Source organism: Gorilla gorilla, chromosome 13 (genome assembly GCF_029281585.2).
Source record: "Gorilla gorilla gorilla isolate KB3781 chromosome 13, NHGRI_mGorGor1-v2.1_pri, whole genome shotgun sequence".
Lineage (NCBI taxonomy): Eukaryota > Metazoa > Chordata > Mammalia > Primates > Hominidae > Gorilla > Gorilla gorilla.
The window spans coordinates 111,719,731-111,737,231 of NC_073237.2; the positions used below are offsets into that span (position 1 = coordinate 111,719,731).

Here is a 17,501-nt window from a genome sequence, read left to right on the forward strand (position 1 = left end):
ATTGGTCTCCAGACAGGTTATATTCCTGGCTGAGGTCACAACGTCTGGTGCAAAACTGAATAATGCGAGGGTGATATGGGATTCGTAAGCATTTTTACACTCCTGCTAGGACAAGAGAGGGTTTTGGAGATACAGTTTCAAAGACAATTATACGTGAAACAGCAAAGTCTGATAGTTGAGGACATGGCCTCAGGATTCAGAGTTCACTACTTATTATCTACATAAAGTTGACTAGCTTACTTAATCTCCATGAGCCTTGGTTTCCCCATTTGTAACATGGGACTCACAGAAGTATTTGCTTCATAGGGGTGTTGAGAAAATGAAATCATTTAATACATGCAAAATATTGAGAATACTGCCTGGCATATAGTAAAAAAGAGCTCAGTAAACTTAAGCCATTATTGTTATGACCCTGACTCAAGCATGTGTTGAGAAATCCTGAATCAAGTGTAGTATCATCATAGAGGAATGGAACACTTGTTTGTTAAATCTTTGCACTTGCAAGATTTTTAGTGGACACTAAGTTCTTTACTTTTACAGTCTCATTTGCTCTTTTCTAAAATCCTGTTGTCTGGGCACATCTTAATGTTTCCCATATTACAGATGGGAGACTTGCAGCTCAAAGAGGTCAGACATTTTTTCCCAAGGCCTCAGCTTAAATGTCACACCTTCAGAGATAGATGCCTTCGCAAAGCACTCAATATAAAACAGTCACCCACTCCCTTTTTACATTTACTCTAAGATTATCATCTGCATGTTATTCACTATTAGCTGGCATTTTTGTCATATTCCTGTGTGCGACTGTGCTTATTTTATGACTTTTCCCAGCTAGAACACAAGCTTTCTGAGGATAGGAACCTTTCTTGTCTTGGCACAGAACCAATCTCCAGCATTTAATATGTTGCAAATCTTTGGTAAACATTTGCTGAAGGAGTAAATGAAGGACACTAGAAGGAGAACAGAATAGAACAATTATTCTGTAAGAAAAACAGAAGGAGCTGTCTTTGCTTTCCAATGCTATCCCCAACTTCATGACCTTGGGCAACTGATTTCCTGTCTCTAAATTAGTGAAATGAGAATAGTAACCTCTACTTCCTTACAGCTATGATGAGGAAAAATAAAATAAAATTTAAAAATCACTTAGCATAGTGCCTGCACATACCAAGGGCAAAATAAATGCTGGCTTTTGTCATTGGAGGAGGCAGGATTTGTGAGGTTTGTTTGAGAGTCTTTCCTGCTATGTTCTATGCTTATATAGGAAATTATGAATAATAACTTTGATGAGAACAGAAAAGTTCAATAAAACCATCATCTCTTTGTTCCATTTGTTTACTTCAAATTTGACAATTATCTTTTAATGGAGAACTGAACTAAATGTTCTCATTATTTTCTTTCCAGACTAAATGCTCCTTCTTAAACTAAGTCTCCCAATCCCACCTCATATGTAACTATTTTATTTCTTCCCACAAGCCCAAGGAATGTAAAAAAAAAAAATGAATCTTAAGATGTTAAGCTTAGTGGAAATGCAGGAAGGGCTTACAGGGTGGTTGCCCGGTGCAATTTTCTGTCATGCAGGGAAACCAAGACTGAGAGAGGGAAATGGATTCACCTCCTGACACAGTGGACAAGCCAGGACTTGAACCCAGGTCTCTTTAATACAGTTTCTGCCATGTTTCCCTGACACTCACACAGAGAAAACAAATCTACAACAGTTATGTCTCCACTTCGTAAACCTTCCATTCTCCACCACCACTTCCAAATAAAGAATAACAGTTGTTACAGGAATATATCATTACTTGCCCATTTCGAATTGCCAACCAGGGACTCCCATTTCCAACATGTTTATGTAAAAGATTAGGAGACTCTTTGCTCTAATTGGTCATTTTTCCACTGAGTAAGAGAGTTGCATCATTGTTGAATTGGCTCAGCCTGACACAGGCAGACACAGTGATATATGTATGCTTTAATCTGTTAGGACCAATGAGGAAAGAAAACCGTTATTTACTTTTTGTCCTGACCTCACCATTTAGCCATGGCTCTTTGAGAGCGTACTTCATTTACTAAACAAACTGCTCAGTAGCATCAATAACTAGTTTTAGATTCTTTTAAAGAGGACTTCATATGACATTCAATCCTTGATTCCCCAATAAAACAACACAGCTGTTCCCTTGCAGCTCGTCTCTCAGCAGGAGCTGCAAAATCATATTTAATCAACTTTGCTTTAAAAGCCATCCAGTTTCCTTTAGGGCTTTGGCGAGCTTCCCTGGCCAGGATGGCCCCTGCTGACATGTCAGCAGCTACAGCTTTTCCAAGCCCCGGTGGAGGGAGTTGCCATTTGCTGAGCACTTTCTCATGTGCCAGTCCCTCTATTGGGCACTTTAAATTCAAGGTTTTATTTAATCCACATGGCAGTCTCATGAGATGGGGATTGATCTCTGATTTTAAGATAAGGAAACTGAGGCTTAGAAGTGTAAAAACATTTTTCCCAAATCAAAGAGCAACAAGTGAAAGAATTGGGATGCAGCCAAGTTCTCTCTAATTCCAAAATCTGTGCATTTTCTACTTTTCAGTTTGGCTTTCTACATCAAGAGGTACCAAGGAATTATACAGGGGTGAGTGAGACGCAATTTGGTCAGTATGTCAAATTTGGCAACAGAGAGTCCCATTGCTATAGATCCTAAGTCTTTTTAAGACTTACAGCTTTTTCTTACCATGATGAAATTTGCTATTAGAATATAAATAATCTTGATGGCATCTTGTATTCAATAATGATTAACAATTATTATGTACAATTTACTCTTCAAAGTGAGGTGAAGGGATGCAGAGATCAAATAGGTATACATCTTGCTCTCAAGAAGCTCTAAGTCTAGAAATAGAGATACAACAGCAACATCAAACATGCTAATGAAAGATAGAAAGTGATAAGTGTTATGAGTGGGTTAAATTATGATGGAAATTTGAAAAAGGAGAAGTCTATTCTAGCTAAGGCATAAGTCTTATCCAAAACTTTGAATGTAAAGACTGTATTTATAAGTATTTTCCATAAGGCTTTATGGAAGATTGCAATAGTCAGGATGATTAACACTAGCTCCTGTGACACCCCCAAAGTATCAGTGGCTTTAACACAACAAGAATTTCTTCTTCACTCTTTGTTGGGGTGAGGCAGTGCTCTCATCTATGATGTCACTCAGGATATAGGCTTCTTGCATCATGTGGCTCTACCCTTTGAGAGTCCTATGTTTCTAGCCACCTGGTTAGAGAAGAGAGAGAGAGAGAGAGAGAGAGAGAGAGAGAGACAGAGAGGGAGGGAATGGAGGATCAAGTGGAAAGTAGAGGAGCCAGGCCTGGAAGTGGTTTACTTCATTTCATTTACATCTCAGTGGACAGACAAGTCACATGGCCCCAACACAACTGAAAGGAGGATGGGAAATGTCTTCTTCCTGTAGGCCCAGGGAGGAAATAGAGCTTAATTGAGCACATAGCATTGTTTCTGCCACAAGGAATATGAACATAGGTGTTGCAGAATCATTTAATTTAAGAAGTTGAGGGACATGCAGGATGAAGGTAGTGTAGGGGGTATTCATGGAACACTTTGATTCAAAAGAGATTGGTCTGGGGTCGGGCATGGTGGCTCACACCTGTAATCCCAGCATTTTGGGAGGCTGAGGCTGGTGGATCACCTTAGGTCAGGAGTTAGAGGCCAGCCTGGCCAACATGGCAAAACCCCATCTCTACTAAAAATACAAAAATTAGCTGGGCATGGTGATATATACCTGTAATCCCAGCTACTTGGGAGGCTGAGGCAGGAGAATCACTTGAACCCGGGAGGCAGAGATTGCAGTGAGCCCTGATTGTGCCACTGCACTCCAGCCTCGGCAACACACCGAGACTCTGTCTCAAACAAAACATAAACAAACAAGAAACAAAAGAGATTGGTTTGGAAAGATAGTTGATACCAGATCTGGAAAGGCCTTTAGTGACAAGCATTTTCCAAAATGTATTTTTCAGAATGTTAGTGAGTAAAATATGAAGAATGATTTGAGTAGTCAAGTAGATTTTGGAAAAACTGCGTTATCAAATTTTAATTGCCTCGGTTCTACAGGAGTTCGATTTTTAGAGGGAGGCACGATGTATCAATTATAATAAACCTTTTCGATCACAGAATCTCTTTTTGGCAGACTCTCTTGTAAGACTAATATTTTGTGACATGGAATCTTAGGCAATGAGGAATCATTAAGCAAGAAAGACAAATGATTAGACTTACTTTTAGAACTACAAGCCAGAGATGAGTTCCAACCCACATCCCAGATTTGACCAGTTAATAATGGCTGGCAGTAGTGCTATCATGAAAGAAATTATGAAACTTCATCTGAACTTATCTGGGAAAAGGTAGTGATTGATTAATAATGTCTGCTGTAAAGGATATAGAGGTGTGTCTTAGTCAGTTTGGACTTCTATAACAAAGTACCATAGATGGGTGGCTTAAAGAACACACACTTATTTATCATATATCTTCCAGCCTCCTATGCGGAGGCTGGAAGTCTAAGATGAAGATCCTTGCAGGTTTGCATCTGGCAAAAACCTGCTTCCTGGTTCATAGATGGCCATCTTCTCTCTCTGTGTGCTCACATAGTGGAGAACAGAGAGAGGAAAAGCAAGCTCTCTCATCTCTCTTTTTTTTTTTAAAGGCACTAAACTTGTTCAAGGGGATTCCACCCTTATGACCTAATTACCTCCCATAGGTCTCACCTCTTAATACCATCACATTGGGGATGAGAATTTCAACATATGAATTTGGGGGGAAGGCAAACAGTCCACAGCAGGGTGTGATGGTTAATTTTGTGTATCAATTTAGCTAAACTATGGTGCCCAGTTGTTTGGTGAAACAGTAGTTTAGATGTTGCTGTGAAAGTATTTTGTAGACACGATGAACATTTACAATCAGTTGACTTAAAATAAAGGATATTATTTTTGACAATGTGTCTCATCCAATCAGTTGAAGGCCTGAAAAATAAAACTGAAGTTTTCAGAGAAGAAATTCTGCCTCAAGAGTAACATGGAAATCCTACTTGAGTTTTCAGTCTGCTGACCTGCTCTGCTCTGTAGATTTTGAATTTCTAGCTTACTGGCTTGCCATACAAATTTTAGACTTATCAGTCCCTACAATCATGTGAGAAAATTCCTTAAAGATAAGTGTGTGTGTGTGTGCACGCGCACGTGTGTGTATGTGTGTGTGTGTGAGTGTGTGTGTAGGTTCTGTCTCTGGAGAACCCTGACTGATACAAGGGGTGACAACAGCATGATGGCATTTGATTTTGTTGCTTTAGGTGAAGGTTGCAAGTTGGGTTACAAAGAGAGCTTGGGTGCCTGAAAGTGGTGTCAACACCAAAATGGAAAAGATTTCAGGAGAAGAAAGTTCAGATTTGGAACTTTGTCCTTTAGATGTCAGCTGGACAACCAAATAGACATCCTTCAGAAGAACGTTCATTCAGAGCTAAGCAGAAGTCAGAACTATTTCCAGTGTGCAAAGATATTTCGAAGAGAAGGTATATCTCCTTTAGGATCCTTCAACAGATAGGCCACCTGTTTGCTGCAGCAGTTTCCTGAGGCTGCAATTTGGAACAAATGTCTCTAGTGACAGGGAACAAAAAGAGCTGCTTTGTCCTGAAAGGAGGTTAAGAGTCATTTGAGGCTAACTATTCAAGACACACCTGAATGGGGTGTGAATTAAGAGAAAGGAGGGCCAGTTGTGGTGGCTCACTCCTGTAATACCAGCACTTTGGGAGGCCTAGGTGGGAGGATTGCTTGAGCCTAGGAGTTTGAGACAAGCCTGGGCAATATGATGAGACCCCATCTCTAAAAAGAAAAGAAAAAGGAAAGGAAATAAAACAGAAAGGAGGAAAACGGTTATAGAAAAAGGAGAGGAACCTCACTAAGTGAAAAGCTGAATGGAGGTGAGTCACTGGGCATGACTAAGCCATGACTAAGACCTCCAGGGTGATAGATGAAGGTCTCACCACCAGGAGAGTGGAGTAATTATTAATGCATGTTTGCCTGGTGAGTTATTTAGTTACAAAAACCACAGCAGAGGCTCTTCATTGTAACAGCTCAACAATCATATATAGAGTTCCCGCAATGCAGACATTCACTAAACACGGGGTCACACGGGGGAAAGACGCAAGTCCAGCCTCATTTTGAATCAGTCTTTTTGTGTGTTTTAATAGCTTCCCAAACATAACTTTGTCTTATCACTCATAGATGTAATGAGGTAGTTTGATTCTATTTATTCAACAAGGACTTATTGATTTCCTACAACAAACCATGCACCGTTCTTGCTATGGGGAATATAGTAGTGAAGAAAATTGGCTAAACTTACTCCTTGCCTTCATGGAGCTGACATTCTCGTGTGGGTGACAGAAAATACCATGATAAATAAGTAAACTACACAGTAGGATCTGTGGTGATATGTTAGAGAAAAAAAAAATAAAGCAGCTTTATCAATCAAGAGAGGTTAGGCAGCCAACATGCAATAATTAACAAACTGGAATCTCAGTGACTTTTCCACTGGCCTAATTTTCATCGTGGGCCAGAAGGAGCCTCTGCTCCCACAACTTCACTGTCTTCCTTGCTCTAGGACTCTGACTATAGAGCAACGAATATCTGTGCTATTATAGGGGAAAAAATAAAAAGAGATTTCTGCTGGGTGTCACCTTGGGGAAGCAATGCTTAGCCTGAAATTGATGCACATTATTTCCACACATCATTCATTGGAATGAACTGATTAGTTGGATTGACCTAAAATATGGAATCAGGAAGTACAGTTCTATCATGTGTTCAGACTGGGGGAAATCCTGTAAATATGGCAAACAAAAATAGGGTCATTTAGGTCACAGTGAGGACTTTGGCTTCTCCCATGAGTAAAATGGGAAGCTGTTGGAGACTGTGAACAGTAGAGTGAGTGCAGAATGAGACAGACTTTTGCTGAGATCTTGGCTCTGTGACCCAGAACATGTGTTCTATAAATTGGGGCAACAAAACCTACCTTATTAGATTGGTAGTAAGATTCACTGAGATATTTGTGTAATGCCTGGCATAAAATAAATTTTGGCAAAATGACAATGATATATTGAATTTCCTATAAGCCTATTTGTTTCATCAAATGAGGATGAATTTCCCCCAAAGCAAAAACCATGTCTAATTCATCACTGAATTCTCAATTCCTAATACAAGATTGGGCCCACTTCATTCGCCTGATATGTGTACTTCATTCTCCACAGGATGGCTGAGAGGAGGAAAAAGATGCAGAGAGCATCTGTGTATCCTTGCTGCTAAGAATTCACATTTTTCAAAAAAGGGAGCTGTCACCTTGAATAAAAAAGGCCGAAGCAGCAATTCATAAGCCACAGTTAATGATCAAACTCATGGCAAGTCAGCTTTAGAATCCAGTGGAGGCATGTTCTCTGTGGCCTTATGGCTTGGGGGACTGTTTGGAATATGGTTAGCTGTCACCTTATATTTCTGATATAAGCTATGACCTGCCTGTAGCTGACACATTTGTCCGCAGACTCTTTGTTCAAAGAGAAAGGTATACCACAGTTGTGCTAGTAATGGTTGCAATGCCTAGGGATAGAATTACGAGGAACTTGAAAAATCTTGCTCTTAGCATGTGTCACCATAATGAATAGATCGACAGTACAAGGTCAAACTTAATGCACAATGGGAAAGATGGAAATTTTTTTTATTATCTTTCTTTATATGTGTCTCCTTTCACTGCATAGCTTTTTCTCCACACTCCTTTCATATTGATCTGGCAATAATGCTAACTTTGGTGCATTCAAGAGGCCCCTTTCCCCACCTTCATTTTGTCTTTTCTCTAACAACACTTGTTTTTCATATTCTTGAACACATTCAGCTAGTGGCTGTGAATTTGGAGAGATAAGCATATAATAACTATGATGATCATACTTCTTAGTTTGCCCAGAACAGTCATGGCTTTTGCCCAATGTCTAGGTGTAAATATTAATGATAATCCCTTTTATTCTCAAATTTTTCTCAGTTAGAAAAATATATGGTCCTATTTATTATAGAAGAACTTTATCCTTTTCTGAAGGGCCACATAATGCCAGAAACTATTATGCCTTTCCACCAGCGTGATCCTAGAGTTAACTCAAAGTTTCACGTGTTGTTAGAAATATGAGGGGTTTCAAAGTCAACCAAAATAGCTGGGAGGGAAGGACATTGTCATAGTCCATCCAGGGAGTTAGCAGCCCACTCTGCTGCCAATCTCAACCAGAATTTGACCTCCCCATCAAGTTCTGCTGTCACATTATCCTCCTCTAGGAGAGGAAAGATGGTGGTGACAAAGCACTCAACTTTGGTCTCGATGGACCTGGGTTTAAACTTTGGGTCAATTAATCTATGACAGTTACTGTATTAGTCTGTTCTCACACTGCTATAAAGAACTGCTTGAGACTGGGTAATTTAGAAAGGAAAGAGGTTTAATTGACTCGTAGTACAGCATGGCTGCAGAGGCCTCAGGAAACTTAGAAATCATGGTGGAAGGCAAAGGGGAAGCAAGGCACCTTCGTCACAAGGTGGCAGAAGGGAGAATGAATGCAGGAGGAACTACCAAACATTTATAAAACCATCAGATCTTGTGAGAACTCACTCACTATTACAAGAACAGCGTGGGGGAAACTGCCCCCAAGATCCAATTACTTCTACCTGGTTTATCCCTTGACACGTGGGGATTATGGGGATTATAATTCAAGATGAGATTTGGGTGGGGACACAAAGTCAACCACATCAGTTACCTCTTAATTTAAAATTTTTAGCAGGAATACTAACATATGATTCACCCAGATTGTTATAAAATTTAATCACATAATGTCATATAATGTGAAAAAAATTACATAATGTAAAAATTGTTTAACATAGTTTATTGACACTATTGAGTGACAGCTTTTATTAGTATTATTAATAAAATAAAAATTGAATTTTCATATTACTGCAATTACCACAGGGTCTGAAACCTAGTAGTTACTATACACTTTTTATTTTGAATCTTGATATATACATATAGCAGACATTGTTTTTCAAAACAATTTCTTTCTCATTAGTACAGAAGGAACTTTGGATGTGGGAGAGAAAGACAAGGAGAAACCTGAAAGCAGCCCAGTTATGACAATGAATGGTAAGATATTCCCCTGACCTGAGATCTGCTTTTACGGAGTAAATAAATAAATGTTACATGAGCCCAGTGCAAAACAAGCAGGGTGTGATTATGCAGGCAGTCTTGGAGAAGTTACCACCATTGTCAGCTCTGAGGGATCATAGGAGTAGAACAGCTACCACTGAAAGTAAAAAGGAATCTAAATCCAGTTGTTGACAATGACAAGTCAAGTTTTTAAAAACCCGAGTAGAATCTGCTGCTATTTTAATAATGGTTGGATGCACTGAGCAGAGCCTCTGACAGAGGTAGGGTGTGTTAAGCCCTGGGGTTCCCTGCACAGTGTTGCAGCAGAGTAGTGGTCCCTCAGCTGTGAGCTAGGTTAAGACCTGAGACTGAAATGGATACGTTTAACTCATGCCCACCCCAATCCCAGGCAAAGCTTTTCAAGTCTTGGTTGGTCCTGCCTCTCTGAGGGTTTTTTTTTTTTCCACTTTAAGTATATTTTTGAGGTTCAGAGCCGTAAGAACATATCATGGAATTTGCCCACAAGTGATAAAGTATCATCTCAAATTTGGGCTTAACTTTTGTTGGGGACTCATATTTGCCTTAGGGAGTAAAAATTTTTACTACGTAAGATAGGGAGAGAGATATCAAATTATGGTGTATAGAACATCTGCTTTAAAATCATTTGGAAAACTTTAAAATGCTGACTTCTGTACCTTATCCTTGACCTACTGAATCAGACTGTTTGAGAAATGAATATGAAGATTGATTAGCTCACAGAGTTTTACTATCCTCATGATTATTGAGAAACCATTAGGCTAGTGGCTCTATGAATAGGTTAGCATAATAAAAGAGAATTATCTTCATCAAGATCCAATAATGGTAGTTGCTACCATCTTTATCTGACCATTGAGAAAACTGATGTAGGAGGAGTTGCAATCTGCCAAAGACCCAAAAGGATATAGTTACAAAAGAAGATTATTTGTCTTTGCCACGTTCTAATGGAAGTGGAGGTAAGATGCTTACTCAGATTCTCTTCTCCCTGAATCAGTGGGGGACATTTCCATGGACCAAGGAAGAGGGATGATTTAGGCCAAAACCCTAATTTTGATTATTTGATGATAATTTATATTAAAAATATGAAAAAATAGTAACCAAGCACAAATTAATTATAGTCCCTTGAATGAGTCCTGGTAGTCTCTGCTGTCTCTGATGATGTCAAGAAAGTCAGGGGCATTTTCCAGGGGCAACAGTAACTATTGCCTTAAGTTTGTATTTTTTATTCATGTTAATGGAATTGGAAAAAGCTTAGATTTTCGGGAAATAGTAACTCACAAGTTACCAAGCAGATGGCAATTTCCTCTCCGCCTCTTGCCTAAAAACACACTTTGGATGCGTCATAAGCAAAGCCCAGGCCCAGTTAAAGCTCTGTTATTCAGTCCGGAAGCATTTGCTTCTGTATTTATCATGGTGCTCAGGGTATAGATATAGATCTTAGACATTTTTAGTGAGATAGTTTGAGGAGCCTGTAGAGGCAGTGAAATCAGTATGAAATCTGGGAGAAAAAAAGGGCATTCATTTTTGAAACAGGTATAATTTATAGGAATGGGCACTTCAATCCTTTTCTTTAGAATACAGTTTTCATCTGACCAGTTTGCTTCTTGCATTGCCCAGAAAGCAATCGATCATCTACTCCTTTTTTTCAGTGTGATCAACAGAGAAGAGTGTGCTGACTTAGAGAAGAGATTCTCAAACTTGAATGCACCCACAAATCACCTATCTTGTTAAAATGCAGATCATGCTTCATCAGGCCTGAGAATCTGCATTTCTAACCAGCTGTCATGGCTGCTGGCCTGTGGACCACACTGCGAGACCAGGACTTACAGCATGGTCAGTTGCCCAGGTTCACTTGAGACCATGAGAACATTACTGAGCTTCTGAGCCTTCATTTCCTCATTTTAAACGTTTGCATATAATACAGATAATGAAAGTGCCTAACATATAGGACTATTTTAAGTACAGAATATAGTCCACATAAAGTGCTAAAATAATTAATTGTCACATCATATTCTATCAGTAAATGTTTGCTATCATTATTAGGCATTTGTTGTGTGCCTTCTATATGCTAGGGTTCTAGGAAAATAATTAGAAGATGTGCTTTTTGTTTCTTAAATCTAACAACCTAGAAGCGGTCAGTAAAATAGGTTACATATAGGCACATAAATCTACCACGAGTTAGCAGATAGATGGGTGCACGTTTCAATGGCAGGAATACTGGTCATGGAGTAAGGAAGCTGGTTTCCCTATTCCTTTGTCATAAGGAATTTTGTGAAAACCTCTTTCATTTTCTGGATTGTTGTCTCATCCTTTATAACAGAGGAATTTTACCCAGCTGCATAGTTCTGATGGCAGTGCCTACTGCCATCATGCCTGCTGCAGCAGGAGCAAGTGGGAGCCCTGCCCCTTCTGAATTGGGATGGGAGATTCCCGTGCCACTGTAGCTGCCCAAACTGCAGCTGCAGACTCAGGCCTCCCTGCTCTAGGGAGCAGGCAGGAGCCCCACTCTCCTGGGTGGGGCTACAGCCACCCAAACTGCAAATGTGGATCTGGCCACCCTCCCAAGCACAGGATCGGGGTGTCTCTGCAGCCTGCACCCTCAGGTGCACCAGGAAGGACTCCCCCTCCATCCCTACAGGCTCAGGGGTGTCTGCTCCCACTGCCTAGCCTCTCTCTGCTCCTGACACCTCCAATGTCAGAGCAGGGTTGGAGCCAAGCCCAGGGGCCATGAATGGCAGCTGGAGGCAGACAGAGTCCTGGGCGGAAGCGGGTGGGGTCCCCAGTAAGGTCCCATTCTCAGGCCAGGGAGGGCCCAAAGGCTGGGGGCTGGGCTGCCAGTTTCTCCAACCAGAGTGGGGACTCATAGTGCCTCTTCTGGCCCACCCATGGCCGCCCATGGACCCATTCGCATGTACTTCCCCTCTCTGAGGTCCATAAAAGCCCTGGCCTCAGCTGGGTGCAGTGGCTCGCACTTGTAACCCCAGCACTTTGGGAGGCCAAGCCAGGTGGATCAGCTGAGGTCAGGACTCTGAGATCAGCCTGGCCAACATGGTGAAACTCCGTCTCTACTAAAAATACAAAAATTAGCTGCACATGGTGGTGGGCACCTGTAATCTCAGCTACTCTGGAGGCGGAGGCAGGAGAATCGCTTGATTCTCTGTGTGGGGGTTCTGATCCCACATTTCCTTTCTGCACTGCCCTAGCAGAAGTTCTCCATGAGAGTCCTGCCACTGCAACAAACTTCTGCCTGGGCATCCAGGCATTTCCATACATCTTTTGAAATCTAAGCAGAGGTTCCCGAACCTTACTTCTTGACTTCTGTGCACTGGCAGGCTCAACACCACATGGAAGCTACCAAGACTTGAGGTTTACACCCTCTGAAGCCACAGCCTGAGCTGTACATTGGCCTCTTTCAGCCATGGCTAGAGTGGCTGGGACACAGGGCACCAAATCTCTAGGCTGCACACAGCACGCAGACCCTGGTCCCAACCCAAGAAACCACTCTTTCCTCCTGGACCTCTGGGCCTGTGATGGGAGGGGCTGCCATGAAGGTCTCTGACATGGCCAGGAGACATTTTCCCCCATGGTCTTGGGGATTAACATTAGGCTCCTTGCTACTTATGCAAATTTCTAAAGCTTGCTTGAATTTCTTCTCAAAAAATGGGTTTTCCTTTTCTACTGCATCATCAGGCTGCAATTTCTCCAAACATTTATGCTGTGTTTCCCTTTTAAGAGAATGCTTTTAACAGTACCCAACTTACTTCTTAAATGCTTTTCTGCTTAGACATTTCTTTTCTGCCAGATACCCTAAATCATCTCTCTCAAGTTCAAAGTTCCACAGATCTCTAGGACAGGGGCAAAATGCTGCCAGTCTCTTTGCTTACATATAACAAGAGTCACCTTTGCCCCAGTTTCCAACAAGTTCCTCGTCTCCATCTGAGACCACCTCAGCCTAGACCTTATTGTTCATATCACTATCAGAATTTCTGTCAAAGCCATTCAGCACATCTCTAGGAGGTTCAAACTTTCATACATTTTTCTGTCTTCTGTGAGCCCTCCAAATTGTTCCAATCTCTGGCTGTTACCCAGTTCCAAAGTTGCTTTCACATTTTTGGGTATCTTTTCAGCAGTGCTCCTCTCTACTGATACCAACTTACTGTATTAGCCAGTTTTCATGCTGCTGATAAAGACACACCTAAGACTGGGAAGAAAAAGAGGTTTAATTGGACTTATAGTTCCACATGTCTGGGGAGGCCTCAGGATCATGGAGGGAGGCAAAAGGCACTTCTTACATGGTGACGGCAAGAGAAAAATGAGAAAAAAGCAAAAGTGGAAACCCCTGATAAACCCATTAGATTTTGTGAGATTTATTCACTATTATGAGAACAGCATAGAAAAGACCGGCCCCCATGATTCAATTACTTCCCCCTGTGTCCTTCCCACAACATGTGGGAATTCTGGGAGATACAATTCAAGTTGAGATTTGAATGGGGACACAGCCAAATCATATCAGGGATCTTCGCAAATTATCAGATGACCCTGATAGGTATATAGAGGCCTTCCAGAACTTAACCCAAGTATTAATATGTGAACTCTCCCGGAAGGATGTAGTGTTACTTTGGAATCAAACCCTGGCCAACGCTGAAAAGCAGGCCATTCTCAGCAAGTGGCAAATAATTTTGAGAAATGAGCTTTATATCTTGTATAGCACGAGGGAAGGGGAGGAACTTTATCCAGTTGGAAGAATAGCAGTACCATTGGAGTACCCTAAATGGGACCCCAATGATGAAATGGGAGAGTTGAAGAGGAAACACTTTAATGTGTGTATATTAGAGGGCTTTGTAAGGGACTGAGACTAGACCTCTCAATCTCACTGGGCTACCTGTGGTAGACCAGGGATTTGACAGGAGTCCCACTGCCTTCCTGGAAAGGCTAAGAGGGGTCTTGGCAAAACACACCCTTCTCTCCCCTCATTCAATAGAGGGATAGCTGGTCCTAGGGGATGAGTTTATTACTCAGGCAGCCTCTGGTATCAGGAGGAAGCTGCAGAAACAGGACATAGGACCAGTAGTACTTTAGAGGACCTCCTGAAAGTGGCCACCTTGGTCTTTTATAATAGAGATCAGGAGGCCAGAGAGAGGGAAAGGAGACAGAAAAAAAAAGCGGAGACTCTCATAGCCACCTTACAGGCTCAGGAACCCCAGAGTTCCTAAGATGTACTTGTTGACTTCTGCAAATGTAAACCACTGGAGGTCAGACTGTTCCTGAGACACAGGTAACCAGGTCCAGGGCTGGTCTTTCAAATGGTACAGCAAGGCTTATGGGTCCCAGGGTTCCCTTCCCTGGCTTTGGTGATTCAGACTGCCATTATCATCCAGGAGCCTTGGGTGATTATGGGTATCAAGGGAAAGAGGATGGATCTCCTGGACTCAAGTGTGCCTTTCATTCTCTCCAACCTAGGTCCCTCTCTCTTAGCATGACTGTGAGGAGCTCAGGAGAAGCCAAAACTCTTAGTTGTCACCTCTTTAGGCCAGGACCCCAATTCCTGGGACTCCTATTCCTGGGACTTCCTTTATCTCCCTTGTTTGAGGAGGACCTGGCCCCACAGCTTTGCCTGCTTGTGATAGGGAGGCAACAGAGAAGTGGGCCCTGCCAGTTGCTAGAAGCAATTTGGCAAGGGTCATTTGGGACTAATTTAAAGGGTTCATATACCCTCCTGAGGCACCTTTTATCCCAAACTTTGGTTTGAAGCCCTGTAATGGAACACTAGACCTAAGGCAGATGACAGTGGGAGTTGAGGGTCACAGCACAGGTGAACATGACTAATTCCTGCCAGTTAGGCCCTCCCACTTCACAGATGGAGGTTATGCTCACATCCATGGTATAGATAAGGTCTAAGGAACTCACAGATTATCGAGAATGGGAGGCTTAGGCTCCTCTCAGATGAGTGTGAATATTCCTGTCAGCTATGCTTCCCACTTCATGGGTGAAGGTTGCACTTGCACCCATAGTTGGCACCTGCACAAGTCACTGGGACTCAGGGATATAAGGTCAGGAGAAGAAAGAGGGATGCCTTTTCTTCTCTTCATCATGTAACCTGGGTGGTTGCTGGGATGGTGAAAGGAACAAAGGGATGCCTTTTTCCCCTCTTTCCAGATGGGTAACCAACCAATCATTTTCAACCTGCCCTCCTCAAGTGCATCTTAAATCACTGGACAGGACTTCAGAGCTCATGGCTCAGGGAAAGGAAACCCAGAAGCCTGAAATGCTGGCAAAAGTGGAAAGGTTCTTGCCATTCAGACTGTGGCTTCTCTCTTTCTGTGCAAACTGGTTGCAGGAATGATATAAATCACTTCTTTACTTAATTTATGAGCACCGTTTTACTTATAAGCCATTTTGGTTGACACAACATACATCAATAAACACAACTAGACATATATACCCACACACAAACTAAGATCCAATAGCTTGGAACCCTGGCCATGAGATAGCAACATGAGCTCACTGGTTTTACTTTGTTTGTCCCAATAGGTAATTCAATGAAGGCTGTAAACCAAAATTTCAGGTAAAACAGTTTCCATATCAATTTGATTTAAAGGTCAAATCTCCCCAGACTTCGAAGAACACTGAGGCCAAACAGCACCAAAGGAGAGTATCACACATTAAGTAAAGAAGTCCTTCAGAATTGTTAGGATACATTTTTGTCTGGATTATGTTTGTCTATTATAACATCTAATGGAGACTCCTGAAAATAGATTTACATACAAGATGTAAGGAAAGTAAAATGTGTCTTTAGTAAAAGAATATGAGAAAGCATGGGAATGTAAATTTTTGCCTAGCTCAGAGGGTTCAAAGATTGTTTTAAATGAGATAAGAGAAAACTAAAGGTTCAAACAAGTTATGGAAGGTTTGTAAAAATTTTGTAAAATAAGTATGTAAATATACTGACTAAATTTAAAAGGGTATTTGGTTTTTCCATAAATTGAACATTGGAATAAATGCACAACAAGGGTTTCTTGAGGATTTGTCTGTAAGGTTTTATTTTTTAAAAATTGGGGTGAAATTTGGCTTTCTCTTGAACACGACTTTTGTACAATGAAATGTTTTTGTTTGCAAACTATCAACAAAAGAAGGGAAGGACAAGAGACAGATTATTTGGAAAACTAGGTCTTCTGTCTTAATGAGTAAACATTTTTGCTTTTTAAAATAAATTTGAGTCATCATTGTAGCTAAACGGATGACTTATGGCAATCTGAAATTCTATTAAGTGTTTGAGTCTTTACAGCTTCCAAATTGCCTTTCCTAACTCCCAACTTTTGGAAGCTACAGAGGGACCCTGGAGTGTCCAAAGTAGAGGAAAACAGGATTATTTGACATGTTTGTTTAGTTATATAGGATTATTGAAATAAGGTGGTGTTTGATCTTCAGGTTATATTTTAGTGAAAAATGTTAATATGTGTTCCAAAATAGTATGAGATTTCTGGAGTTCTGATGTCTGAGTTTGTGTTATTAATCATAATTAGGGTCATTGTGTTAGGTTATCGTAAATCACAGAGGTGACCAAATTTCTTTGTCAATTATGTTTTTGACTGTAACTAACCTAGGACATTTTAACATTCATAGACAATTGTTGTCTTGTTTTGATCCTTTTCAAAGAATGGATTATAACCCTGAAGTGCAGGTTTCTTATAACTTTGAAGATTGTGAACAGGAGTTGAGCAGGTAAACTGAACTATTGGAAGACCAATCTTTTTTGACTTTTTGCTTTTTTCTTGGAACAGTGCTGATCCTTATGTCCTGTTTTTCAGAATCAAGGGTTTTTTTGAGCTATTTGTGGCTTTAAACAATTGTAGGGTGAACCAACCAGTGATCTCTGACCACAGCTCAGAAGAAACAAAAGGGATGGGCCATCAAACTCCAAATGGTCACACAGATGGAGCCCTGGATGATGGCTCCCTTGTACTGGGGACCTTTAGATAGGACCCACTGAGAGAGAGACTTGACTGTAGGTTTCCCAGAACAATGCTCCTTGTCAGCATGAAGCAGTTAAGAGCTGTCATCGTCTCCATCCTAAGAGCAGTTAGGTGTACCTCTTCAGAGGGGGGATGGATGGCATTGGCTGCTGCCATCATGCCAGCTGCAGCAGGGAAGTGCAGCTGGGGCTGCACACTCCCTGGAGCAATTGGGAGACCCTTCTGAGTTGGGATGGGAGCTCCCTGTGCCACTGCAGCTGCCCAAACCACAGCTGCAGACCCAGGCCTCCTGCTCT

At 41.3% G+C, this 17,501-nt stretch overlaps 1 long non-coding RNA gene across 6 annotated transcripts in view; it reads left to right on the forward strand.

The window, feature by feature from the left end:
- LOC134756903 (uncharacterized) overlaps positions 1 to 17,501 on the forward strand; it is a 203,783-nt gene that overhangs the window by 169,389 nt on the left and 16,893 nt on the right. For 2 of the 6 annotated variants that reach the window (XR_010130336.1, XR_010130337.1), the window contains exons 4-5: positions 9,125 to 9,193; positions 10,882 to 11,065. This is a non-coding gene — a long non-coding RNA (uncharacterized lncRNA). Of the gene's footprint in view, positions 1 to 9,119; positions 9,194 to 10,881; positions 11,176 to 15,763; positions 16,877 to 17,501 lie in introns of those variants that run through there. The other 4 variants (XR_010130339.1, XR_010130338.1, XR_010130334.1 and 1 more) reach the window with 4 other exon arrangements.